This window comes from Triticum urartu, unplaced genomic scaffold (genome assembly GCF_056163025.1).
Source record: "Triticum urartu cultivar PI428250 unplaced genomic scaffold, HENAU_Tu73 scaffold2, whole genome shotgun sequence".
Taxonomy (NCBI): domain Eukaryota; kingdom Viridiplantae; phylum Streptophyta; class Magnoliopsida; order Poales; family Poaceae; genus Triticum; species Triticum urartu.
The window spans coordinates 2,366,306-2,393,805 of record NW_028260368.1 but is presented as its reverse complement, the minus strand read 5'-3'; the positions used below and the strand labels follow the sequence as shown (position 1 = coordinate 2,393,805).

Here is a 27,500-nt window from a genome sequence, read left to right as displayed (position 1 = left end):
CCACCATTGTATAACCACTCATCAACAGATGCAGCTTCCCAAATTGGGTAAAAGTGCAATCCGATCGCCGCAGAAGTAGGGATAATAGCACCAGAGATAATATTGTTTCCATAAAGTAAAGAACCAGAAACAGGCTCACGAATACCATCAATATCTACTGGAGGGGCAGCGATGAAGGCGATAATAAATACAGAAGTTGCGGTCAATAAGGTAGGGATCATCAAAACACCGAACCATCCGATGTAAAGACGATTTTCAGTGCTAGTTATCCAGTTGCAGAAGCGACCCCACAGGCTTGTACTTTCGCGTCTCTCTAAAATTGCAGTCATGGTAAGATCTTGGTTTATTCAAATTGCAAGGACTCCCAAGCACACGTATTAACTAGAATATAGATAATAGAAGGCTTGTTATTTAACAGTATAACATAGACTATATACCAATGTCAACCAAGTCAGCCCAAAGATTAGCTATCCATATAACTAAATTAACCAAACCAATAATTTTGTATTTGTAAATGAAGTGAGTCAAAGTGAAAAACTTTGATGGGTCTTTTCTATATGGGTTGCCCGGGACTCGAACCCGGAACTAGTCGGATGGAGTAGATAATTCTTCCTTGTTACAATAGAGAAAAATCCCTCCCCAAATCGTGCTTGCATTTTTCATTGCACACGACTTTCCCTATGTAGAAATAGCCAATTTCTATTCCAAAGAGGAAGTTCTACTAATTTTTTTAATTAGTAAGTTGATTCACCTACTCTTTATTATAATAAAAAGAACATTTCAGAATGAAAAATAGAAAAGTTTTTTCTTGATCATTTATCAACCCTTTCCTGTTTCTTAATTTCGTCTAATGATTAATTAAGAGGGTTGACCAGGTCATTGATACGTATAATATCCAAATACCAAATACGCTCAGTGTGTGATCCACAGAAAGAAAAAAGAGTTGTTTTGGTGAACATCAAAGAAAAAACTTGCTCTTCTTCCATAAAAAATTCTTCTAAAAATGCCGAACCCAATCGTTGCATAAAAGTTCGTACCGTGCTTTTATGTTTACGAGCTAAAGTTCTAGCACATGAAAGTCGAAGTATATACTTTAGTCGATACAAAGTCCGTTTTTTCGAAGATCCACTATGATAATGAAAAAGATTTCTACATATCCGACCAAATCGATCAAGAATATCCCAATCTGATAAATCTGTCCAAATGGGTTTACTAATAGGATGCCCCGATCCAGTACAAAATTGAGCTTTTGATAAGTATCCTATGAGGAGAGTAGCGGGGACTATGGTATCGAATTTTTTCATTCGAGTATCTATTAGAAATGAATTCTCCAGCATTTGATTCCTTACTAACAAAGAACTTTTTTGTACACTTGAAAGGTACCCCATAAAATCGAAGCAAGAGTTTGCTAATTGGTTTATATGGATTCTTCGCGGCTGAGTCCAAAAACAGAAATAATATTGCCAGAAATTGATAAGGTAGCATTTCCATTTCTTCTTCAAAAAAAAAGTGCCTTTTGATGCAAGAATTGCCTTTCCTTGATATCGAACATAATGCATAAGAGGATCCATAAAGAACCATAGGGTTTTCCGAGAAAAACCAGGGTACATTATCCCAAAATGTTCCATCTTCCTAGAAAAGTGGATTCGTTCCAGAAAAGTTCCAGAAGATGCTAATGGTAAGCAAGAAGATTGTTTACGAAGAAACAACAAAAAAAATTCATATTCTGATACATAAGAGTTATATAGGAATTGAAATAGTCTTTTATTTTCTTTTTGAAAAAAAAAAATGGATTTCATTGAAGTAATAAAACTATTCCAATTCGAATAATAGTTGAGAAAGAATCGCAATAAATGCAAAGATGGAACATCTTGGATACGGTATTGAAGGAGTTGAACCAGGATTTCCAAATGGATAGGATAGGGTATTTCTATATGTGATAGATAATCCAAATGCAAAAATTTGTCTTCTAAAAAGGGAAATATTGAATGAATAGAGCGTAAATCTGAAACTTTGGTATTTCTTTTTCTTTCAGACAAAAAAATTCCCGTAGCGAGAATGGGATTTCCACAACGATCGCAAACCCTTCAGATAGAATCTGAGAATAAAACTCAGAATAAAAATAATTTTTGTAATCCAATAATCGATCTTGGTTAGGATGATTAACCGAGTTATCCAAAAAATTCTGCTGATACATTCGAATAATTAAACGTTTCACAAGTAGTGAACTAAATTTCTTGTTATTACAACTAACAACTATTTCCACAGGTTCAGAACCATTTAATCCATAATGGTGGGCAAATGCATAAATATATTCCTGAAAGAGAAGTGGGTAGACAAAGTATTGTTGACGAGATTTATGTTTTTCTGAATACCCTTCGAATTTTTCCATTTGTATTTCTACTTGAATCAGAGAGAAGAAGCATTTCTCGGTTTATCGAATGATGATACATAGTGCAATATGGTCAGAACAGGGTGTTGCATTTTTAATACAAACCCTGGAAAGAAAGGGAGTCTAATCCACAGATCTTTTTCTGCTCCTTTTCTACCCAATTAGTTTATGTTTGTTCTAATTAAAAAAAAAGAACAGAACAAGTTTTTTATTTTTGCAGGCCAATCGCTCTTTTGACTTTGGAATACAGCCTCTTTATCAATATACTGCTTCTTTTACACATTCAATCCATAACATCCCTTATTCAATCCATAATCAAGAATAATTAGGATTTCTAAAAAAAAAAAGAAAAAATAAAGGGTCCACTCATAGGAAAACCCAACCTTTCCCCGCATCCGGCACTAATCTATTTTTAACGTCTAATTAGAGCGGGGAATCATTCCAATTAGGAAGTTCAGCTCGTTGCTTTTTATTTTACCAGAATTGGAGCCAGGCTCTATCCATTTATTCATTAGACCCAGAAAATCGTAATTTTGGATTCCATTCAAAAAAGATTGATTTTATTACGACATGCTATTTTTTCCATTCATTACCTTTGAGGATCAGTCGTGGTCTTCTAGACTCTACCAAGAGTCTGGACGAATTTGTTGTTTCATCCAAATGTGTAAAAGATCATAGTCGCACTTAAAAGCCGAGTACTCTACCATTGAGTTAGCAACCCAGATAAAAAAAGGATCTTAGATACGATCGAAATCCAAAAATCAATGGAATTACACCGCGCGCTTCTGTCAAAACATTGAACTAGCAAGACATCAAAAGATTTTTTTTATCGACCATGAAAAACACTCAAATGCCAAAACGAACAGGTCCGGTGAAATTCCACTAAAGTAAAGTTAAAAAAAGAGCGACCCTAATCACGATGGCCAAATTCTCCTTATTTTTAGCGATTTTTATTAACAAAAAATATATATTATAAAAAATATATATTATATTGTATGAGAATACATGCAAGAGGAACACCCTTATCATTTGAGCGAAGTGTAGGCGGAAAAATTGAATATGGAGTGAGGATAAAGAGACCCATCTATCTACAAATTCTATTTGTTCAATAGACCTTTGTCAATGGAAATACAATGGTAAGAAAACAAATTAGATAGAAAAAGTAAATAAAATAGGGGCTTATGTTGGATTGGCACGATATAATATAAATCCAAATAGGATTAAAAAAGAGGTAAATTGTGTCTAAATAATTAGACAACTAGGAATACTAATAATCTTCTCCTATCCTATTTTTTGATTCATTTAGTTCTTCAATTAACTCAAAGTTCTTTCTTTTTCTTTAAAGAATTCTGCCTTCCTTAAAATATCATAAACAGTTCTTGTTGGTTGAGCACCCTTTTCAAGGAAATAGAGAATAGCTGGAACATTTAAACAAGTTTGATTCTTTATCGGATCATAAAAACCTACTTTTTGAAGATCTCTTCCTTCTCTTCGAGATCGAACATCAATTGCAACGATTCGATAGACAGCTTATTGGGATAGATGTAGATAAACAACGCCCCCCCCTAGAAACGTATATGAGGTTTTCTCCTCATACGGCTCGAGAAAATGATTCGAATTTCTGTCGATAATAATAGAAATTAGACTATGACGTGCATTAATTTCCTTACAGAAAAAACAAATTTCATTTATACTCATGACTCAAGTGGGCTAATTTTGCCTGACAAACTTCGAAGGCAAAATCCTTCCAAAATTTTTGAGTCGTCTTTAAACTCTTTTCTTTGTCTCATTTCGAACGAATTGACTTTTATTCCTTATTCTAATCCAACTCTGTTGTTGAGACAATTGAAAATTGTGTTTACTTGTTCTGGAATCCTTTATCTTTGATTTGTGAAATCCTTGGGTTTAGACATTACTTCGGGAATTCCTATTTTTTTCTTTCAAAAGAGTAGCAACATACCCTTTTTTCTTATTTCCTTCGATAAAGCATTTATCTCTTCTATAGAAATCTAATAAGAGGGATTGATTCTGATATACTTTTATTGGACTTTCTTCTTATTTTAACCTTTCGATTTATTTCTATATTAAGGATAGACTGACAAAGTTGGCCTAATTTATTAGTTTTCACTAACCCTAGATTCTTTCCCTTGATAAAAAAAATTCTGTCCTCTCGAGCTCCATCGTGTACTATGTTACTTAAACCCAGCGCAAATTTGGTTCGGAACGAATAGAACAGGCTATGTCGAGCCAAGAGCATTTTCATTACTATGGAAAATGATGGATAGCAAAATCCACAATCGATCATGTCCTTCAAGTCGCACGTTGCTTTCTACCACATCGTTTTAAACGAAGTTTTACCATAACAAACATTCCTCTTTTCATTGCAAAGTGGTATAGAGAATTGATCCAATATGGATGGAATCATGAATAGTCATTGGTTTAGTTTTTTTATACTAATTAAAACTTGCTATCTATGGAGCAATATGGATAAAAGAAAGTAAGTATTTATCCGGGAAGCCTCCGCCAAGATCCAATTTATTTAAACCCATATTAAAATTCTATCATATGAATGAAACATAGTTTGAAAAAGACGACTAAACAAGTTTGCTTAAAACTTATTTATTCTTAAATTTCCACCCTCAACGGATGGCTCGAGATGATCAATCTTGAAGTGAGAAAAGAAGGATTGACTCTTCCTCAATAAATAAACTATCAACCTCCAAAAAAGTTTAATTAATTTAATTACTAGAATTAGAATTCTAGTAGTAATATATTTTTTCAGTACCAAAAACAATTAACTATAATAACTAAATAAACTATTCCAATGAAAAGATTGAAAGTTTTTGGTAGTTATAGAATTCTCGTACTTCTTCAACTCGAATACCAAAAGGAAGAAAAAAATATGACTAAGTGATTTTATAGTAGAGGCATATCCTGAATGTGCTTGATAGATCCCATTTTTTCATGAAAATAAAGATAGTCAATTTGACTGGACTTAAGACTTTATTATGTTTTCTGAGAAAGAATAAGATATCATTATTCTCTTTAATAAACTTTTGTCTCGTACGGAATACTATATGATTTCACCGTTTGTTTCATCAGAAACAATCTGGGACGGAAGGATTCGAACCTCCGAGTAACGGGACCAAAACCCGCTGCCTTACCACTTGGCCACGCCCCATTTCGGGTTTTATGCGACACTAATAAACACTAGTATGTTTATTTGTTATTCGTCAATACCATTTCAATTACATAAAAAAGGAGGGATATTCTCTTGCTAGTATTCTACACATGCGGATAATATAGAATCAAAAAAATGCATTGATCATTACATGGAATTCTATTAAGATATTATATGAAAGTCGAATTTATTCCACTCTCATTTGAGAGTGCGAATACAAGGAGGTATTTTGTGTTTGGGAAAGTCCGAAGAAAAAAGATTTTGAATCTGCCTTTTCCTTCTTTCCCTTAAAAAAATAACTCAAGAAAAATCCAATTATTTACTCTACAAGAATGAAATGCTTGTTATGCCTAATATACTTAGTTTAACCTGTATCTGTTTTAATTCTGTTCTTTATCCTACTAGTTTTTTCTTTGCCAAATTACCCGAAGCTTATGCTATTTTCAATCCAATCGTGGATATTATGCCTGTTATACCTCTATTCTTTTTTCTATTAGCCTTTGTTTGGCAAGCTGCTGTAAGTTTTCGATGAAATCTTTAGTACTCTGTATGCCAAATTGAATGATGTGTTCATTCCAAAAAAATTTTAAAATGGGTAAAAGCCGAGAAGTTTTATATTTTTATATTATGAACCTTCGATTCTAAAATTTAAATTCTTCTACATTGAATGGGTAGCTACAGCAATAAATTTGGATCAGCCTTTCTACTCCCCTGCACCTAGGTTGAGCAGGTACCTAAAGGTACCTACACAATACCTAACCACCTAACCCTATTTTTGCTATTGATAAGAGTGCTTATTATAAAAGAATTCTTGCAATTTTTTTCAAGAATTCTTTTTTGCATTTTTAGGTATAAAAAAAAACCATCCTAGTGGATCCGTGTGGTAAGGAAAAACTGGTAATCTATTCCTTAAAAAAAAATCTTGGAGATTATGTAATGCTTACTCTCAAACTTTTTGTTTATACAGTAGTGATATTCTTTGTTTCACTCTTTATCTTTGGATTCTTATCTAATGACCCAGGACGGAATCCTGGACGCGAGGAGTAAAAATTCAGTTTTTTTTTTTCTTATTGGATTTGTTTCGTACATTTATCTATGAGAAAATCCGGGGGTCAGAATTCTTTCCAATTCGAAAGTCCCAAATGATCCAAGGGAGCGGAAAGAGAGGGATTCGAACCCTCGGTACAAAAAAATTGTACAACGGATTAGCAATCCGCCGCTTTAGTCCACTCAGCCATCTCTCCACGTTCCAAAGCGAAAGGTTTCCGTGATATGATATAGGCAAGAAATAAGAAATAACGGTTGCAAAAAACCCCTTTTTTTTCTTTCAAAAGTCTATAAAAATTATATTGCCAATTCCATTTTAATTATATTCTTTTTTCTTAATGTTAATAAAAAAAGAAGAAAATTCTTGTTTTTTCTTTCTAAAAATCGATATTGGCCGAGAGACAATCAAATAGATTTTCTCTTTAGCGGGCATTTCCATATAGGACTTGTTATAATTATAATAAAACAAGCAGGTTATATAAAAAAAACGCTTTTTTTGTCGATTATTTATCAAGAAAGCAAAAAGGGTTCTTATCAAATCCACCATAAAATTGGAAAGAAGCATAAAGTAAGTAGACCTGACTCCTTTAATGATGCCTCTATCCGCTATTCTGATATATAAATTCGATGTAGATGAAATTGTATAAGCGAATTTTTTTTATTTCCTTAGACTTAGACCGCGCAAGACAAGAATTTTTCGCTATTTACGATTTCATATTCTTGTTACTAGATGTTCTATAGGAATAAGAAGAAATCGCAACTCCTTTGCGCTACACATAAAATTGGATTTCGAAGGTCCATTTTTTTTTTTCAGAATCCTCTATTATTTTAGTTCTTCCACCCATGCAATAGAGAGGGAATGGGAAAAGAAGGGTTACTTTTATTTGCATTTTTCCCTTAAAAGATAGACTTTGAAATAGGAGTCTTGGAATAATGCTGAATTCAAAGGTTTATTTCTTTCTATAGTATAAGAAAAACAATTTATTTCTATTTCTATAGTATAAGAAAAACAAATAAATAGTATAAGAAAAACAAATCGAATCAAATTCATGGATTTACCACGACCTCGGTTGTGACTGTGACTCCATAGATAAAAATGGGAAATTTCTCTCTTCGAGACCATTGAAAAAGGGCATTGAACGAGAAAGAAATCGTCCACAGATAATAAAACTATCATATGCCTTGGAAAGTGATATGAGGTGCTCGGAAATGGTTGAAGTAATTGAATAGGAGGATCACTATGACTATAGCCCTTGGTAGAATTCCTAAAGAAGAAAATGATCTATTTGATACTATGGATGACTGGTTACGAAGGGACCGTTTCGTTTTTGTAGGATGGTCTGGCCTATTGCTCTTTCCTTGTGCTTATTTCGCTTTAGGGGGTTGGTTTACAGGGACAACTTTTGTAACTTCTTGGTATACCCATGGATTGGCTAGTTCCTATTTGGAAGGTTGTAATTTCTTAACCGCAGCAGTTTCTACCCCTGCCAATAGTTTAGCACACTCTTTGTTGCTACTATGGGGGCCCGAAGCACAAGGAGATTTTACTCGTTGGTGTCAATTAGGCGGTCTATGGACTTTTGTAGCTCTCCACGGGGCTTTTGCACTAATAGGTTTCATGTTACGCCAATTTGAACTTGCTCGGTCTGTTCAATTGCGGCCTTATAATGCAATCTCATTCTCTGGTCCAATTGCTGTTTTTGTTTCTGTATTCCTTATTTATCCACTGGGGCAATCTGGTTGGTTCTTTGCGCCGAGTTTTGGCGTAGCAGCGATATTTCGATTCATCCTTTTCTTCCAAGGATTTCATAATTGGACGTTGAACCCATTTCATATGATGGGAGTTGCCGGAGTATTAGGTGCGGCTCTGCTATGCGCTATTCATGGAGCGACCGTAGAAAACACTCTATTTGAGGACGGTGATGGTGCAAATACCTTCCGTGCTTTTAACCCAACTCAAGCTGAAGAAACTTATTCAATGGTCACTGCTAACCGCTTTTGGTCCCAAATCTTTGGTGTTGCTTTTTCCAATAAACGTTGGTTACATTTCTTTATGCTATTTGTACCCGTCACCGGTTTATGGATGAGTGCTATTGGCGTAGTTGGCTTGGCTCTGAACTTACGTGCCTATGACTTTGTTTCCCAGGAAATCCGTGCAGCGGAAGATCCTGAATTTGAGACTTTCTACACCAAAAATATTCTTTTAAACGAGGGTATTCGTGCGTGGATGGCAGCTCAGGATCAGCCTCATGAAAATCTTATATTCCCTGAGGAGGTTCTACCACGTGGAAACGCTCTTTAATGGAACTTTCGTTTTAGCTGGTCGTGACCAAGAAACCACCGGCTTTGCTTGGTGGGCTGGGAATGCCAGACTTATCAATTTGTCCGGTAAACTGCTTGGAGCTCATGTAGCTCATGCCGGATTAATCGTATTCTGGGCCGGAGCAATGAACCTATTTGAAGTGGCCCATTTCGTACCAGAAAAGCCCATGTATGAACAAGGGTTGATTTTACTTCCACACTTAGCTACTCTAGGTTGGGGAGTAGGGCCAGGGGGGGAAGTTCTAGATACTTTTCCGTACTTTGTATCTGGCGTACTTCACCTAATTTCCTCCGCAGTCTTAGGCTTCGGTGGCATTTATCACGCGCTTCTGGGACCCGAGACTCTTGAGGAATCTTTTCCATTCTTTGGTTATGTCTGGAAAGATAGAAATAAAATGACTACAATTTTGGGTATTCACTTAATTTTGTTAGGTCTAGGTGCTTTTCTTCTAGTACTCAAGGCTCTTTATTTTGGCGGTGTATATGATACCTGGGCCCCTGGGGGGGGAGATGTAAGAAAAATTACCAATTTGACCCTTAGTCCCAGTGTTATATTTGGTTATTTACTAAAATCTCCTTTTGGTGGAGAAGGGTGGATTGTTAGTGTAGATGATTTAGAAGATATAATTGGTGGGCATGTATGGTTGGGTTTTATTTGTGTATTTGGCGGAATTTGGCATATTTTAACCAAACCCTTCGCATGGGCTCGCCGTGCATTTGTATGGTCTGGAGAAGCTTACTTGTCTTATAGTTTAGCTGCTTTATCTGTCTTTGGTTTTATCGCTTGTTGTTTTGTATGGTTCAATAATACAGCTTATCCGAGTGAGTTTTATGGACCCACCGGGCCAGAAGCTTCTCAAGCTCAAGCATTTACTTTTCTAGTTAGAGACCAGCGTCTTGGAGCTAATGTGGGATCCGCTCAAGGACCCACAGGTTTAGGTAAATATCTAATGCGTTCCCCAACTGGGGAGGTTATCTTTGGAGGGGAAACTATGCGTTTTTGGGACCTTCGTGCTCCATGGTTAGAACCTCTAAGGGGCCCCAACGGTTTGGACTTGAGTAGGTTGAAAAAAGACATACAACCTTGGCAAGAACGACGCTCAGCAGAATATATGACCCACGCTCCTTTAGGCTCTTTAAATTCCGTGGGTGGCGTAGCTACCGAGATCAATGCAGTTAATTATGTCTCTCCTAGAAGTTGGTTATCAACTTCTCATTTTGTTCTAGGATTCTTCTTTTTTGTGGGCCATTTATGGCATGCAGGAAGAGCCCGAGCTGCTGCAGCAGGTTTTGAAAAGGGAATCGATCGTGATTTGGAACCTGTTCTTTACATGAACCCTCTTAACTAAGATTTTCTTATTTATACCTGTTCTACTTTTTTTCTGTTCTGGCTCGGTTATTCCATCTAGCCGAGCCATTCATTCCTTTTTATGAAAGAAAGATAAGGGACAGAAAAAAAAAATAAATAAAAATGAAAGAAACAAACGTATTCAATAAGCAAAAGGAGAGAGAGGGATTCGAACCCTCGATAGTTCCTAGAACTATACCGGTTTTCAAGACCGGAGCTATCAACCACTCAGCCATCTCTCCACAGCCTAATCCTTATTTTACTCCTACAAATAGAACATAGCCATATAAAAAATAAAAAGATTTATTAGCCTCTAGAAAGATATCAGATACAAGTTCCTTTTCGATATATCTCTGTATACTGTATACACGGATACAGGATCCGCTATACCCGCTTGTGAAATAAAGAGTAAATAATCTCTTCTCACCCCCATATCCAAATAAAAAAGCGGTTTAAGTAATAAATTTGAATTAAAGAGAAGAATCAATGGATTCATGATTAAACACCCTCCTACTTCTTGTATTTTTTTACAATTTTGGTTTAAGTGAGGGATCAAATATGTAGTCAACTTTATTTGATGGTAGCTTGGAGGATTAGAAATATGACTATTGCTTTCCAATTAGCTGTTTTTGCATTAATTGCGACTTCCTCAGTCTTAGTAATTAGTGTACCCCTTGTATTTGCTTCTCCTGATGGTTGGTCAAATAATAAAAATGTTGTATTTTCCGGTACATCATTATGGATTGGACTAGTCTTTCTCGTAGCTATTCTGAATTCTCTCATTTCTTAAATGAAATTTGGTTAATATTTATTAACCCCATAAAAAAGAAATAATAAAGGCCATTTCTTCTAAAAAATTAGAATAGTGAGACGTATTAAAACGCAATTTGCGTTCCGAATTGCTAGCTCTTCTCTTTCAGTATTATGAAATTCCATTCCCATTAGAATATTCATTGACAGATAATAAAAAAAGGAAAACTCTAATATAATAGAAAATGAAATGAAACGGTCGACCCAGACATAGAAGGTCGACCCAGGCGGATATACGCTATAAAATATATACCGTAGCGAGCGTAGTTCAATGGTAAAATATCTCCTTGCCAAGGAGAAGATACGGGTTCGATTCCCGCCGCTCGCCCGCTTAATTTATCAAAGTACTATGATAAAAAGTTTAGTCTAGTTAACTGTTTAACTACTTATATTAAATTAAGTATTAATTAGGTGTTAGTCTAGTGCCGTATCCCTTACTATCTTACCCTTCCTTTGCATCCCACTCAAAAAAAGAGGGCGCTCCAGAGGCAGAAATAGAACTCGCCAACAGAGCTCCAAAAATTGGGTATTAACTGAGACAAACAACGGGCAAACTTTTTTTAAAGGGAAGGGAGAGGTAGACTGTCCCTTTCGTTTCATTTTTATTTTCTGCAGGGTAGGGAGAGGCCTTGCGCCTTCTTTTTTTGAAGGCAAGTGACTTCGCAAACTGCTCAATTTTGCCCTCTAGGGCCGGGAACTAATGAATAAAAAAGGGTTGGATACGCCCCTCTACCATACATATCTAGAGAAATAGAATAGTCCTTTTATACAGACTGCTAAGTGCGGAGACGGGAATCGAACCCGTGACCTCAAGGTTATGAGCCTCGTGAGCTACCAAACTGCTCTACTCCGCTCTGGAGTACCAGAAACTGGTGGACAAAAAAGGCTTGAATACAAGCCTCTAACATGTCTAGACAAATAGAATACTCCTTTTATACAGAATGGAGCGGGTAGCGGGAATCGAACCCGCATCGTTAGCTTGGAAGGCTAGGGGTTATAGTCGACGTTGGTTGATTATTTTTAACGTCTCTAATTCAAAACCGAACATGAAATTTTGATTTCATTCGGCTCCTTTATGGATATTCTCACCACTTAACATCTATGTCAGCTTTTCTATTTGAATGGAACCAAAGCTCTCCGCTTTCTAGATGATCCTTATAGAGTAGGAGATAGAAATTCTATCTAAATTCATCTAATCTACTTACTTCGTTCCCTAATTTCATTCAAGAGATCCTGAGGAAAAGAATTGGGTTTCCACCGAGCTGAAACAATATGCGGATGGTTCTAGTAAACCAAAACTATCGTTTTTTAGCTATTTGGCTTCCTTATTCCTTATTTTAAGAAGATTTAGTTACGATTGGAAATCAACTTTTTTGTATCTTCATCCATAGATCCTTTACTCATATTTTCAAAATTGGAATACTTAATCCAATGCAAAATTATGCTTCGCGACTCTGTACTCATAATCCTATTTTTATTTTGGATGCAATTTAAATTAGTCTTTGGATACAAATCGCCAGAATGTATATTCTTCCTCAATATGCTATTGAGAGGAAAAGGATTTAATCCTTTATAAGAACTAAAGTTTTCATCGGAATATAAAAATAAAAAACTTAAGGATGCCTTAAGTATATCATTTCAAATTCAGTTATTAATAGAACGAATCACACTTTTACCACTAAACTATACCCGCTACATTGTAGATTATGGTATAAATGGTACCCTTTGTCAAGGATAGCCATTTGACAAGAAGGCTAATTCCCCCTTATTGAATCAGATGGAGAAGGTTCATGACACTGAGCCGTTGGTACTTCTACTTCGATCGCTCGCCTTTACTTTAGGATTTAGATAGCCCCTCTGGTCTGTAAAAAAAATCTTTTCTTACCATGCTAATAGCGCCTGAACCAAATGTATTTATTTTGATTAGGATCCTATTCTACGGTTACGACTACAATAATAATTATTTACTTTGCAAGGACGTAAGTGTGTCAGACTGCTAAATTGTTTTATTATTCCTACAATATAAACTAGGGGATATAGGGGGTAACACTGTCCCTATAAATTCCTTTTTTCCTTTTCTTTTTTGTCCAGAATTGAACAAAAAAGAAATTATGGAAGATGTTTTCTTCCCCCATTAAGTCCGAGCCATAGAGTAAGAGTGAGATGAGTTTTCCAAATTCATCATAGACTTTCCCTATGGCTTGATAGAAGTAAGCAGCAAAGAGTCGTAACTTAAAGAAAAAAACGGACAGGGCCGACAGATTTACCTGATGTAAAGAAGATCCTAAAAGTCTCTGATTAGTCGACTCTCTCCATTTAACACTTTCCTCTCTCTCCTTTTTTCCACTGACTCAATTCTAGTTTATTAGATTCTTGTTTAAAAGAATGCAAAAAGTTCAATAGAACTAAGAACACATAAAAAATAGCATAGAGGATCAAGGCCATTACCAAAAGTTCCTCCCAAGGATCCTATATCCTATTGGGTATCTGTTCCCCGCCTTTTCCCGCTAGGATCGGAAATCTTATATTTTCCATATCCATATACCGTTGAATCCTTGGGGTTCCAGAATCCGCCTATTTTACTAGTCTTCGGAAACGGAAAACCCTGAACCAAGAAGAGTTGGATATGTTATGTAGGGTATGTTTTTTTTTATTAATTTTATTTTGAGCTCTCAAGATATCGATATATACATATACAATCTCTACATAATGTCTCTCTCTCTATCTCTATATATTATATATATAATATGTACATTATGCAGTAGACCCATAATGGGAAATCCAAGTGGCTAATTTTTGAATTAAATAAAAAGCCCTTTTAACTCAGTGGTAGAGTAATGCCATGGTAAGGCATAAGTCATCGGTTCAAATCCGATAAAGGGCTTTTTAAATTAGTGGTAGAGTAATCTCGTGCTAAGACGTAAGTCGTTGGTTCGAATCTGATAGAGTACTTTTCTACTAAATTGATTCACTTTTTTTCTTTGTTTTTGAAACTTTCTCTATATTTTTAGAGAATTTTATGACTTAGTGCGGGATGGATGCATTTTTGGTATGAACACTAAATGAAGCACGGAGAATTAATCTATAACGATCAACTAAAAAAAATCCTAGATGAAAACATAACAGAAAAGTTGGAAAAACTCTTTGCTTTGGATCTATTTATACTTTTCGAGTATATTGACAATTCCAAAAAACTGCTCATACTATGATTATAGTATAATCACGAGCGGTTGTATATGGCCCTATCGTCTAGTGATGCCCCTATCGTCTAGTGGTTCAGGACATCTCTCTTTCAAGGAGGCAGCGGGGATTCGACTTCCCCTGGGGGTAGGGAGTATTATGAAAGGAGGTTAATCATAGATTAGCAAAAACCCTAGAATAAATTCTTCCTGGGTCGATGCCCGAGTGGTTAATGGGGACGGACTGTAAATTCGTTGACAATGTCTACGCTGGTTCAAATCCAGCTCGGCCCAAACCAAAAATCTAGGGCTTCGTGAGTATGAACTAAATCCTTTTGTTTTTCTTCCATAAAATAAAATGTCTGATCTATAGAAATAAAAGATAAAGAAAAAAGGGAAATTTTTTTTTCTAATCCATATCTCTCTCATTCCTTTCTTACAAACAAAAGAGTTTTTCTTATTGAAGGCTGGATTATTATCCATTTTTAGTGATAAAAAATCACGACATACTAGTTATGTCACTCTCACTATACCCACGTATAATATAATATGTGGGTATGTAGTATATGATTCGTCTATTTCTTAGAGTACGAAAGACGAATCGAATCTTCTTATGGTTCTATTTAAGAATGGGTATGCCATACACCCCGCGGGGATTGTAGTTCAATTGGTCAGAGCACCGCCCTGTCAAGGCGGAAGCTGCGGGTTCGAGCCCCGTCAGTCCCGAACTAGGGTTCAATGAATGGAGAAATTGATATTTCCTTTTTCCATGAAAAAAAGGGGCAGGGAGCAAGATCAAATACCCACAGGGCACCCTTACTTCACTTTTTTATTTTGCATCTCTCATTAAAGAGGGAGGGAGGGCATATAGGAATTTTTTTTTCACTACTCCCAATCGATAAAGAAAGACACACATACGATATGTGGATTAGTAGAATTTAGGATATTATATTACTCTATCTTTCTTTATGATGATACCATCCTCATCTTAATTTCCTATTCCACTCTTATGGAATAGAGTACCGGTATTTTACCGGAATCCATACATAAATCGTATTCCCTTTTTATTTCAGACCTCTTTTCCCCATCTCACTTCTACTGCTTATTTGGATGTCTATGTGACCCATAGAAAGTGAAAGTTGGTCATATAATACATACATAATTGTATGTATAACTATAAGAAAAAGGAAGGGAAATTGTATAAGATTAAGAAAGTATAAGATTAAGAAAGCTCGTGGGTTAGAGATATAGAAAAGAAAAAGTAGAAAAGGATTAAAAAAGAGGGAATTCCTAATCCAATCAAAAAACCCATTTTGGTCTTAGTGTGGATAGAGGATCTTCCTATGTTATACTATATAACTCTCATCCGTGAAATATAACTCTCATCCATGAATTGATTTGATAGATCCGATATTCATAATATTGAATTGATTCAGTATTATCAGAATGCAAGCCCTACCCTTGAATTTACAAGATACCCCTTTTTCCTCTCCATGGGATTACATCCCGAGTTATTGTGAAAATAAAAAATAAAGAGGTTATGGAAGTCAATATTCTCGCATTTATTGCTACTGCACTGTTCATTCTAGTTCCTACTTCTTTTTTACTTATTATTTATGTAAAAACAGTCAGCCAAAATAATTAATTGGAATTCCAATTAATCATTGAAGAAATTAAAAAGGGATTAAATAAAAAAAATCCAAGTCTTAAATGAAAGGATCTGGTTGGAATCTTAAAGTGTGGTAGAAAGAACTACATATAGTTTTTTCTACGACACTTTAGATTCTTTCTATTATATTATCTTTGAATCTACATAGAATAGATTAGTAGATTGAAATAGTTAAGTAGTCTAATTCAATTTCTTTTTTCATTGCATCCACTTAATTTCAATCAGGTCAAAATAAAAAAATCTAAGACAATTCTTGACCAAAGAATCCATGGAAGGAAAGAAAAATAATATGAAGAATAGACTATAGTAAAAAGTAAAAGGAAATGGAAAATGTGTGATATGCCGTGAATAGTTCCGTGGAAGAAAGTCTAATTTTCTTATGTATAGAACTTTTTTTAACCATTCGTCATTTCTAGTAGAAATTCTGAATTGGTATAATGGCTCTTTCTTACATTACAACTTACAATACAAGAGTTTCTTACAGGAGTGAAACAAAACTAAAGAAAAAGATTAAAGAATAACGTTTGACAAAATGATTAATGCAAAATGATCCATTAAAGAAAAGAATTGATACAACAATTTGATTACTTAATCAATTAGTAGTATCCCTAGAGTCCACTCCTTCCCCATACTACTAGTGAAAGAGAAAATGTAAAGACTACCATTAAAGCAGCCCAAGCGAGACTTACTATATCCATCTAAATTATGTCTCCTATTTCTATGAAGGGATTATTCTACTATTGATCAATAATCATAGTGGAATCAAGGGTACAGAGTCAAAAAGGGATTCCGCCCTAAGGCCATGGATCAATCAGTTCAAGGAATTTACTCCTAACAAATTCTTATAGGAATTCTGGTAGAATTAGAGAGCATTAAAAATACGAGATACTATAGCCCTTTTTTCCTTAAAAAAGAAAGAGTACGGGAATGATGTCCTGAATAGAAGAAGCGGGAATAGGAAGATTTTTTATTCCTTTTGTTACTCTTTTTTTTTTTTTTAAGCAAAGGACGCCCGAATATACCATAAAATTATCGATAGATAAATATTTATTGGATACCTACCTTACCTAATGTTTATTTTTGACCTAAACCCTGCAGCCTTGCTTTGTATCATTCTATGAAAGAATGAAGAGATTTTATCCATAATACAACTCCTAAATTGATTTTTGATCGACCTATTTAATCTGATTCTCGTTAGAATTAAGTAGTCCTTACTTTAGTGTATGTAGGTAACATAAGATGTACGATAAAAAAATGTATAATAATTAGTAAGTCTTGATATTCTTTCGTGGAGTCCCTTCTTGAATCTTAGATTGAAAAAAAAAAAGAATGCCCCTTAGGGACCTTTCTTTGGATACCAAGATTTCTGACATCTTATCCTCGTATTTTAAAATTATCAAATCGAATCTCAATTAAGAACCAATTCAAATTCATATAATAAAAGAATAAGGAAACACTACCTCACCCCTATTGATAACCATTTTGGCCACTACCGTCAAAACAAACCCTAACCCTAGTTTGAGGATAGAACTATGGTATGGTTTCTCTAAACCCAGTATCGGCAGGCCCAGTTACTCTCTTGCCCGAACTTATGCGAAGTAAAAATTTATCGAATTCGATCAGCACTATAAAAAAAACCTAAGTATTTTATTGATCAGGCGGCACCCAGATTTGAACTGGGGATAAAGGATTTGCAGTCCCCTGCCTTACCGCTTGGCCATGCCGCCAAAAAATCCGATCAAAAATCTAGAAAACAGCAAGTATTCATCCACGTTTTCTTACGAAAAGCCCCTTTTATTTTGAATATAATTCTACTTACTTTTTTCCAATCTTTTTCAAAAAATCTATTCCTGCTTTTTTTGATCCAGTTTCTATTATTCTCCTCGATAGATTCTATCTTAAAACATACATTGTTAACACAATAAAACTTCCCATTTCTTTCTATTGAGATGAAAAAGAAGAAAAAGTGGATTTCTATTCACAGGCTGCAAAATTCAGAATAAATTGGAACCGTTAACTAGAATTCTCTTTTTTTTATTGCAGTAGTGAACTACTCTTAAATCGGTATTATCTCCCCCCCCTTCAATGGCATAATAAAATATTATGGCTTTATGCTTAATCCGTGTATAGGTAAACTTTAGGTCCGAACAGCATTATTATCCAAAGATCCCCTTTATGTACATATCTCTATGGGGAATCATGCTTTAATTTTTCAAAGTATTAAATTAAATATCTTGAATAAAAAAAGGAAATTTGCTCTGATATAGAGTATAACCTGACTATCTTGGCGTACCCAAGTGAAATTACGATAAAAGAAAAGCATGGATATGGGGAGAGGTGGATAACTAGATTGGCATGTACTTAAAAAAGGGACTTACTTTATTTTAGAATTCCACAATGAAATACTGAATTTTCTAGCAATTATACTACTCCGATCCGAAATAAAAAAGAACCCTCAAATTATTTTGAGAAATTAAAGTAAGCACGCTATTCTAAATCGAAGTAAAGTCAAACTTTCTAGTATATTATATTACGGCTTTATTACATTCATAGAAAGGAGATAAAATGAGAAATCTTTGCCATCCAATCTGATTAGAATATCATAACATAAAGTATAAGTGGCAGAATTTTTTTTGTAGGAATGTTTTATCAATTCATTTTCATTTCATTTGTACCCCTGGCAAACTCGAACTTTCGTCCAAATGGTCTCTATTCATATGTATGAAATACATATATGAAATACGTATGTGGAGTTCCCTAGAATTTCATGTGATTCAGTAAACAGAATATAGATTCCATGATTGCTAGATCGATCCATAGGGATTGATGAAGAGTGAGCTGATAATGGAATTTTTCTTTGATAAACAGGAAACTTAAGATTAAGATGCTCCGGAATGGAAACGAGGGAATGTCCACAATACCCGGATTTAGTCAGATCCAATTCGAGGGATTTTGTAGGTTCATTAATCAAGCCTTGGCAGAAGAACTTGACAAGTTTCCAACAATTAAAGATCCAGATCACGAAATTGCATTTCAATTATTTGCGAAAGGATATCAACTGCTAGAACCCTCGATAAAAGAAAGAGATGCTGTGTATGAATCACTCACCTATTCTTCCGAATTATATGTATCTGCGAGATTAATTTTTGGTTTCGATGTGCAAAAGCAAACCATTTCTATCGGAAACATTCCTATAATGAATTCCTTAGGAACCTTTATTATAAATGGAATATACCGAATTGTGATCAATCAAATATTGCTAAGTCCTGGTATTTACTACCGCTCGGAATTAGATCATAAGGGAATTTCTATCTACACTGGCACTATAATATCAGATTGGGGGGGGAGATCGGAATTAGCAATTGATAAAAAAGAAAGGATATGGGCTCGCGTGAGTAGAAAACAAAAGATATCTATTCTAGTTCTATCATCAGCTATGGGTTCGAATCTAAGAGAAATTCTGGATAATGTTTCCTACCCTGAAATTTTCTTGTCTTTCCCGAATGCTAAAGAGAAGAAGAGGATTGAGTCAAAAGAAAAAGCTATTTTGGAGTTTTATCAACAATTTGCTTGTGTAGGTGGGGACCTGGTATTTTCGGAGTCCTTATGCGAGGAATTACAAAAGAAATTTTTTCAACAAAAATGTGAATTAGGAAGGATTGGTCGACGAAATATGAATCGGAGACTTAATCTTGATATTCCTCAGAACAATACATTCTTGTTACCACGAGATGTATTGGCCGCTACGGATCATTTGATTGGAATGAAATTTGGAACGGGTATACTTGACGATGACGATATGAATCACTTGAAAAATAAACGTATTCGTTCGGTTGCGGATCTGTTACAAGATCAATTCGGATTGGCTCTTGGTCGTTTACAACATGCAGTTCAAAAAACTATTCGTAGAGTATTCATACGTCAATCGAAACCGACTCCCCAAACTTTGGTAACTCCAACTTCAACTTCAATTTTATTAATAACTACTTATGAGACCTTTTTTGGCACATACCCGTTATCTCAAGTTTTTGATCAAACGAATCCATTGACACAAACTGTTCATGGGCGAAAAGTGAGTTGTTTAGGTCCTGGAGGGTTGACGGGGAGAACCGCAAGTTTTCGGAGCCGAGATATTCATCCGAGTCACTATGGGCGTATTTGTCCAATTGACACGTCTGAAGGAATCAATGTTGGACTTACTGGATCCTTAACAATTCATGCGAGAATTGATCACTTGTGGGGATCCATAGAGAGTCCGTTTTATGAAATATCTGCTGAGAAAGCAAAAGAAAAAAAAGAGAGACAGGTGGTTTATCTATCACCAAATAGAGATGAATATTATATGATAGCAGCAGGAAATTCTTTGTCCTTGAATCAAGGTATTCAGGAAGAACAGGTTGTTCCGGCTAGATACCGTCAAGAATTCTTGACTATTGCATGGGAACAGATTCATGTTAGAAGTATTTTTCCTTTCCAATATTTTTCTATTGGGGGTTCTCTCATTCCTTTTATTGAGCACAATGATGCGAATCGGGCTTTAATGAGTTCTAATATGCAGCGCCAAGCAGTTCCGCTTTCTCGGTCCGAGAAATGCATTGTTGGAACTGGATTGGAACGCCAAACAGCTCTAGATTCGAGGGTTTCCATTATAGCCGAACGCGAGGGAAAGATCATTTCTACTGATAGTCATAAGATACTTTTATCAAGTAGTGGGAAGACTATAAGTATTCCTTTAGTTAACCACCGTCGCTCTAACAAAAATACTTGTATGCACCAAAAACCCCGGGTTCCACGGGGTAAATCCATTAAAAAAGGACAAATTTTAGCAGAAGGAGCTGCTACAATTGGGGGCGAACTTGCTTTAGGAAAAAACGTATTAGTAGCTTATATGCCATGGGAAGGTTACAATTTTGAAGACGCAGTACTAATTAGCGAACGTTTGGTATATGAAGATATTTATACCTCTTTTCACATCCGGAAATATGAAATTCAGACGGATACGACAAGCCAGGGCTCCGCTGAAAAAATCACTAAAGAAATACCACATCTAGAAGAACATTTACTCCGCAATTTGGACAGAAATGGAGTTGTTAGGTTGGGATCCTGGGTAGAAACTGGTGATATTTTAGTAGGTAAATTAACGCCTCAGATAGCGAGCGAATCATCTTATATCGCGGAAGCTGGATTATTACGGGCCATATTTGGCCTTGAGGTTTCCACTTCAAAAGAAACTTCTCTGAAATTACCTATAGGTGGAAGAGGGCGCGTTATCGATGTGAAATGGATCCAAAGGGACCCGCTCGACATAATGGTTCGTGTATATATTTTACAGAAACGTGAAATCAAAGTTGGGGATAAAGTAGCCGGAAGACATGGGAATAAAGGGATCATTTCCAAAATTTTGCCTAGGCAAGATATGCCCTATTTGCAAGATGGAACACCCGTTGATATGGTCTTCAATCCCTTAGGAGTACCCTCCCGAATGAATGTGGGACAAATATTTGAAAGCTCGCTCGGATTAGCGGGGGATCTGCTAAAGAAACATTATAGAATAGCACCCTTTGATGAGAGATATGAGCAAGAGGCTTCAAGAAAACTTGTGTTTTCAGAATTATATGAAGCCAGTAAAGAAACAAAAAATCCATGGGTATTTGAACCCGAGTACCCGGGAAAAAGCAGAATATTTGATGGAAGAACAGGCGACCCCTTTGAGCAACCTGTTCTAATAGGGAAGTCCTATATCTTAAAATTAATTCATCAAGTTGATGAGAAAATTCATGGGCGTTCTACTGGGCCCTACTCACTTGTTACACAACAACCGGTTAGAGGAAGAGCCAAGCAAGGGGGACAACGAGTAGGAGAAATGGAAGTTTGGGCTTTAGAAGGATTTGGTGTTGCTCATATTTTACAAGAGATACTTACTTATAAATCTGACCATCTTATAGCTCGCCAAGAAATACTTAATGCTACGATCTGGGGAAAAAGAATACCTAATCATGAGGATCCTCCAGAATCTTTTCGAGTGCTCGTTCGAGAACTACGATCTTTGGCTCTAGAACTGAATCATTTCCTTGTATCTGAAAAGAACTTCCAGGTTAATAGGGAGGAAGTTTGATCGGAATAAATATAAATTCTTTTCTTATTTCTATTTTATGATTGACCAATATAAACATCAACAACTTCAAATTGGACTCGTTTCCCCTCAACAAATAAAGGCTTGGGCTAACAAAAACCTACCTAATGGAGAAGTCGTTGGCGAAGTCACAAGGCCCTCTACTTTTCATTATAAAACCGATAAACCAGAAAAAGATGGATTGTTTTGCGAAAGAATCTTTGGACCCATAAAAAGCGGGATTTGCGCTTGTGGCAATTCTCGAGCGAGCGGAGCTGAAAACGAAGACGAAAGATTTTGCCAAAAATGCGGGGTCGAATTTGTGGATTCTCGGATACGAAGATATCAAATGGGATACATCAAACTCGCATGTCCCGTGACTCATGTGTGGTATTTGAAAGGTCTTCCTAGTTATATCGCGAATCTTTTAGATAAACCTCTTAAGAAGTTGGAGGGCCTAGTATACGGCGATTTCTCTTTTGCTAGGCCCAGCACTAAAAAACCCACTTTTTTACGATTACGAGGTTTATTCGAAGAGGAAATTGCATCCTGTAACCACAGCATTTCTCCCTTTTTTTCTACCCCAGGCTTTGCAACATTTCGAAATCGGGAAATTGCGACAGGAGCAGGTGCTATTAGAGAACAATTAGCAGATTTGGATTTGCGAATTATTATAGAGAATTCTTTGGTCGAATGGAAGGAATTAGAAGACGAGGGGTATAGTGGAGATGAGTGGGAAGATAGAAAAAGACGAATAAGAAAAGTTTTTTTGATTAGACGCATGCAATTGGCGAAACATTTTATTCAAACAAATGTAGAACCAGAATGGATGGTTTTGTGCTTATTACCGGTTCTTCCTCCCGAATTGAGACCTATTGTTTATAGGTCTGGAGATAAAGTAGTGACTTCAGACATTAATGAACTTTATAAGAGAGTTATCCGTCGGAACAACAATCTTGCCTATCTATTAAAAAGAAGTGAATTAGCGCCAGCAGATTTAGTAATGTGCCAGGAAAAATTGGTACAAGAAGCCGTGGATACACTTCTTGATAGTGGGTCCCGCGGGCAACCGACGAGGGATGGTCACAATAAAGTATACAAATCACTTTCAGATGTAATTGAAGGTAAAGAGGGAAGGTTTCGCGAGACTCTGCTTGGGAAACGGGTCGATTACTCGGGGCGTTCTGTCATTGTTGTGGGTCCTTCGCTTTCATTACATCAATGTGGATTACCTCTAGAGATAGCAATAAAGCTTTTTCAGCTATTTGTAATTCGCGATTTAATCACGAAACGCGCCACTTCTAATGTAAGGATTGCTAAAAGGAAAATTTGGGAAAAAGAACCCATTGTATGGGAAATACTTCAAGAAGTTATGCGGGGACATCCTGTACTGTTAAATAGAGCACCTACCCTGCATAGATTAGGCATACAGGCCTTTCAACCCACTTTAGTAGAGGGGCGTACTATTTCTTTACACCCATTAGTGTGTAAGGGTTTCAATGCGGACTTTGATGGAGATCAAATGGCTGTTCATCTACCTTTATCCTTGGAAGCTCAGGCAGAAGCCCGTTTACTTATGTTTTCTCATATGAATCTCTTATCTCCCGCTATTGGGGATCCTATTTGCGTACCAACCCAAGACATGCTTATCGGGCTTTATGTATTAACGATTGGAAAGCGTCGAGGTATTTGTGCAAATAGATATAATAGTTGCAGAAACTACCCAAATCTAAAAGTAAATTACAATAATAATAATAATTTTAAATATAGGAAAGATAAAGAACCCCATTTTTCTAGTTCTTATGATGCACTGGGAGCTTATAGACAAAAACTAATCAGTTTAGATAGTCCCTTGTGGCTACGATGGAACCTGGATCAACGCGTCATTGGGTCAAGAGAAGTTCCGATTGAAGTTCAATATGAATCTTTGGGGACTTATCATGAGATTTATGCCCACTATCTAATAATGGGAAATAGAAAAAAAGAAATTCGTTCGATATACATTCGAACCACTCTTGGTCATATTTCTTTTTATAGAGAAATAGAGGAAGCCATACAAGGATTTAGTCAGGCCTATTCATACACTACCTAAACAAGAAAGTTAGATTCGGCGATGCCCCTCCCCTTTCGGGGGGCATTCCGATTTCCCTAGTATCATCATTATTTGCCACGCGAATCCAGATTGAGATTGAGGCAATTAAGTTAATTAAATTTTCGAATCACTGACTCAGGCCCATTGTCGAATCCTACTCAGCAATTGTCGAATCCTACTCAGCCGAAAAGGGGGTACTTATGTATGGCGGAACGGGCCAATCTGGTCTTTCATAATAAAGAGATAGACGGAACTGGTATGAAACGACTTATTAGCAGATTAATAGATCATTTTGGAATGGGATATACATCCCATATACTGGATCAACTAAAGACTCTGGGCTTCCATCAAGCCACTACTACATCGATTTCGTTAGGAATCGAGGATCTTTTAACAATACCCTCTAAGGGATGGTTAGTCCAAGACGCGGAACAACAGAGTTTTCTTTTGGAGAAACACTATTATTATGGGGCTGTACACGCGGTAGAAAAATTACGCCAATCTGTTGAGATATGGTATGCGACAAGTGAATATTTGAAACAAGAAATGAATTCAAATTTTCGGATAACGGATCCTTCTAATCCAGTCTATCTAATGTCTTTTTCAGGAGCCAGAGGAAATGCATCTCAAGTACACCAATTAGTAGGTATGAGAGGATTAATGTCGGACCCTCAAGGACAAATGATTGATTTACCTATTCAAAGCAATTTACGCGAGGGACTTTCTTTGACAGAATATATAATTTCCTGCTATGGAGCCCGCAAAGGGGTTGTAGATACTGCTGTGCGAACAGCAGATGCTGGATATCTTACACGTAGACTTGTTGAAGTAGTTCAACATATTATTGTGCGTAGAAGAGATTGTGGTACTATCCGAGGTATTTCTGTAAGTCCTCAAAATGGGATGACGGAAAAACTTTTTGTCCAAACACTAATTGGTCGTGTATTAGCAGACGATATATATATCGGTTCACGATGCATTGCCGCGCGAAATCAAGATATTGGAATTGGATTAGTCAATCGATTCATAACTGCCTTTCGAGCACAACCATTTCGAGCACAACCAATATATATTAGAACCCCCTTTACTTGCCGAAGCACTTCTTGGATCTGTCAATTATGCTATGGCCGGAGTCCTACTCATAGTGATCTGGTCGAATTGGGAGAAGCCGTAGGTATTATTGCAGGTCAATCAATTGGGGAGCCAGGGACTCAACTAACATTAAGAACTTTTCATACTGGCGGAGTATTCACAGGGGGTACTGCCGACCTTGTACGATCCCCTTCGAATGGAAAAATAAAATTCAATGAGAATTTGGTTCACCCCACACGTACCCGTCATGGGCAGCCTGCTTTTCTATGTTATATAGACTTGCATGTAACTATTCAGAGTCAAGATATTCTATATAGTGTGAATATTCCCTCAAAAAGCTTGATTCTAGTGCAAAATGATCAATATGTAAAATCCGAACAAGTAATTGCGGAGATTCGTGCCGGAACGTCCACTTTACATTTTAAAGAAAGGGTACAAAAGCATATTTATTCTGAATCAGACGGCGAAATGCACTGGAGTACTGATGTTTACCATGCGCCCGAATATCAATATGGTAATCTTCGCCGATTACCAAAAACAAGCCATTTATGGATATTGTCAGTAAGTATGTGCAGATCCAGTATAGCGTCTTTTTCACTCCACAAGGATCAAGATCAAATGAATACTTATGGTAAAAAAGATAGGGAAATTCTTGATTATTCAACGTCGGATCGAATCATGTCCAATGGCCATTGGAATTTTATCTATCCTTCTATTTTTCAAGATAATTCAGATTTGTTGGCGAAAAAGCGAAGAAATAGGTTCGTCATTCCATTACAATATCATCAAGAACAAGAGAAAGAACTAATATCCTGTTTTGGGATTTCGATTGAAATCCCCCTTATGGGTGTTTTACGTAGAAATACTATTTTTGCTTATTTTGACGATCCCCGATACAGAAAAGATAAAAAGGGTTCAGGAATTGTTAAATTTAGATATAGGACCCTAGAAGAAGAATATAGGACTCGAGCGGAAGACTCAGAAGAGGAATATGAGACCCTAGAAGACGAATACAGGACCCGAGAGGACGAATATGAATATGAAACCCTAGAAGAATCTAAATATGGAATCCTAGAAGACGAATACGAATATGAAACCCTAGAAGACGAATATGGGAGCCCAGAAAACGAATATGGGAACCCAGAGAACGAATATAGGACTTTAGAGAAAGACTCAGAAGAGGAATATGGGAGCCCAGAGAGCAAATATAGGACCCAAGAGGACGAATATGGAACTCTAGAGGAAGACTCAGAAGACGAATATGGCAGCCCCGGGGAAAGCGCAGAGGAAAAATATGGTACTTTAGAGGAAGACTCAGAAGAAGATTCAGAGGACGAATACGAGAGCCCAGAGGAAGATTCCATCTTAAAAAAAGAGGGTTTGATTGAGCATCGAGGAACAAAAGAATTTAGTCTAAAATACCAAAAAGAAGTAGATCGGTTTTTTTTCATTCTTCAAGAACTTCATATCTTGCCGAGATCTTCATCCCTAAAGATACTTGACAATAGTATTATTGGAGTGAATACACAACTCACAAAAAATACAAGAAGTCGACTAGGCGGACTGGTCCGAGTGAAGAGAAAAAAAAGCCATACGGAACTCAAAATATTTTCCGGAGATATTCATTTTCCTGAAGAGGCGGATAAGATATTAGGTGGCTGTTTGATACCGCCAGAAAGACAAAAAAAAGATTCTAAGGAATCAAAAAAAAGGAAAAATTGGGTCTATGTTCAACGGAAAAAAATTCTCAAGAGCAAGGAAAAGTATTTTGTTTCCGTTCGCCCTACAGTGGCATATGAAATGGACGAAGGAAGAAATTTAGCAACACTTTTCCCGCAGGATCTCTTGCAAGAAGAAAATAATCTCCAAATTCGACTTGTCAATTTTATTTCTCATGAAAATAGCAAGTTAACTCAAAGAATTTATCACACAAATAGTCAATTTGTTAGAACTTGCTTAGTAGTGAATTGGGAACAAGAAGAAAAAGAAAAGGCTGGTGCTTCCCTTGTTGAGGTAAGAGCAAATGATCTTATTCGCGATTTCCTAAGAATTGAGTTAGTCAAGTCCACTATTTCGTATACACGAAAAAGGTATGGTAGGACAAGTGCAGGACCGATTCCCCATAATAGGTTAGATCGCGCCAATATCAATTCTTTTTATTCCAAGGCGAAGATTGAATCACTTAGCCAACATCCAGAAGCTATTGGCACTTTGTTGAATCGAAATAAAGAATACCACTCTTTGATGATTTTGTCG

The 27,500-nt window shown here is 36.3% G+C and overlaps 6 non-coding genes across 6 annotated transcripts; 4 read left to right on the top strand and 2 right to left on the bottom strand.

The window, feature by feature from the left end:
* Nucleotides 1–6,729: 6,729 nt before the first annotated feature.
* On the bottom strand, nt 6,730–6,817 carry TRNAS-GCU (transfer RNA serine (anticodon GCU)). Its single transcript has one exon. It is a non-coding gene; the product is annotated as a tRNA-Ser (tRNA).
* A 3,627-nt stretch (nt 6,818–10,444) lies between these two features.
* On the bottom strand, nt 10,445–10,532 carry TRNAS-UGA (transfer RNA serine (anticodon UGA)). The gene has a single exon. It is a non-coding gene; the product is annotated as a tRNA-Ser (tRNA).
* Nucleotides 10,533–11,357: 825 nt separating this feature from the next.
* Nucleotides 11,358–11,428, top strand: TRNAG-GCC (transfer RNA glycine (anticodon GCC)). Its single transcript has one exon. It is a non-coding gene; the product is annotated as a tRNA-Gly (tRNA).
* Nucleotides 11,429–13,912: 2,484 nt separating this feature from the next.
* On the top strand, nt 13,913–13,984 carry TRNAT-GGU (transfer RNA threonine (anticodon GGU)). Its single transcript has one exon. It is a non-coding gene; the product is annotated as a tRNA-Thr (tRNA).
* A 507-nt stretch (nt 13,985–14,491) lies between these two features.
* TRNAY-GUA (transfer RNA tyrosine (anticodon GUA)) lies at nt 14,492–14,573 on the top strand. The gene has a single exon. It is a non-coding gene; the product is annotated as a tRNA-Tyr (tRNA).
* Nucleotides 14,574–14,931: 358 nt separating this feature from the next.
* Nucleotides 14,932–15,005, top strand: TRNAD-GUC (transfer RNA aspartic acid (anticodon GUC)). Its single transcript has one exon. It is a non-coding gene; the product is annotated as a tRNA-Asp (tRNA).
* Nucleotides 15,006–27,500: the final 12,495 nt, after the last annotated feature.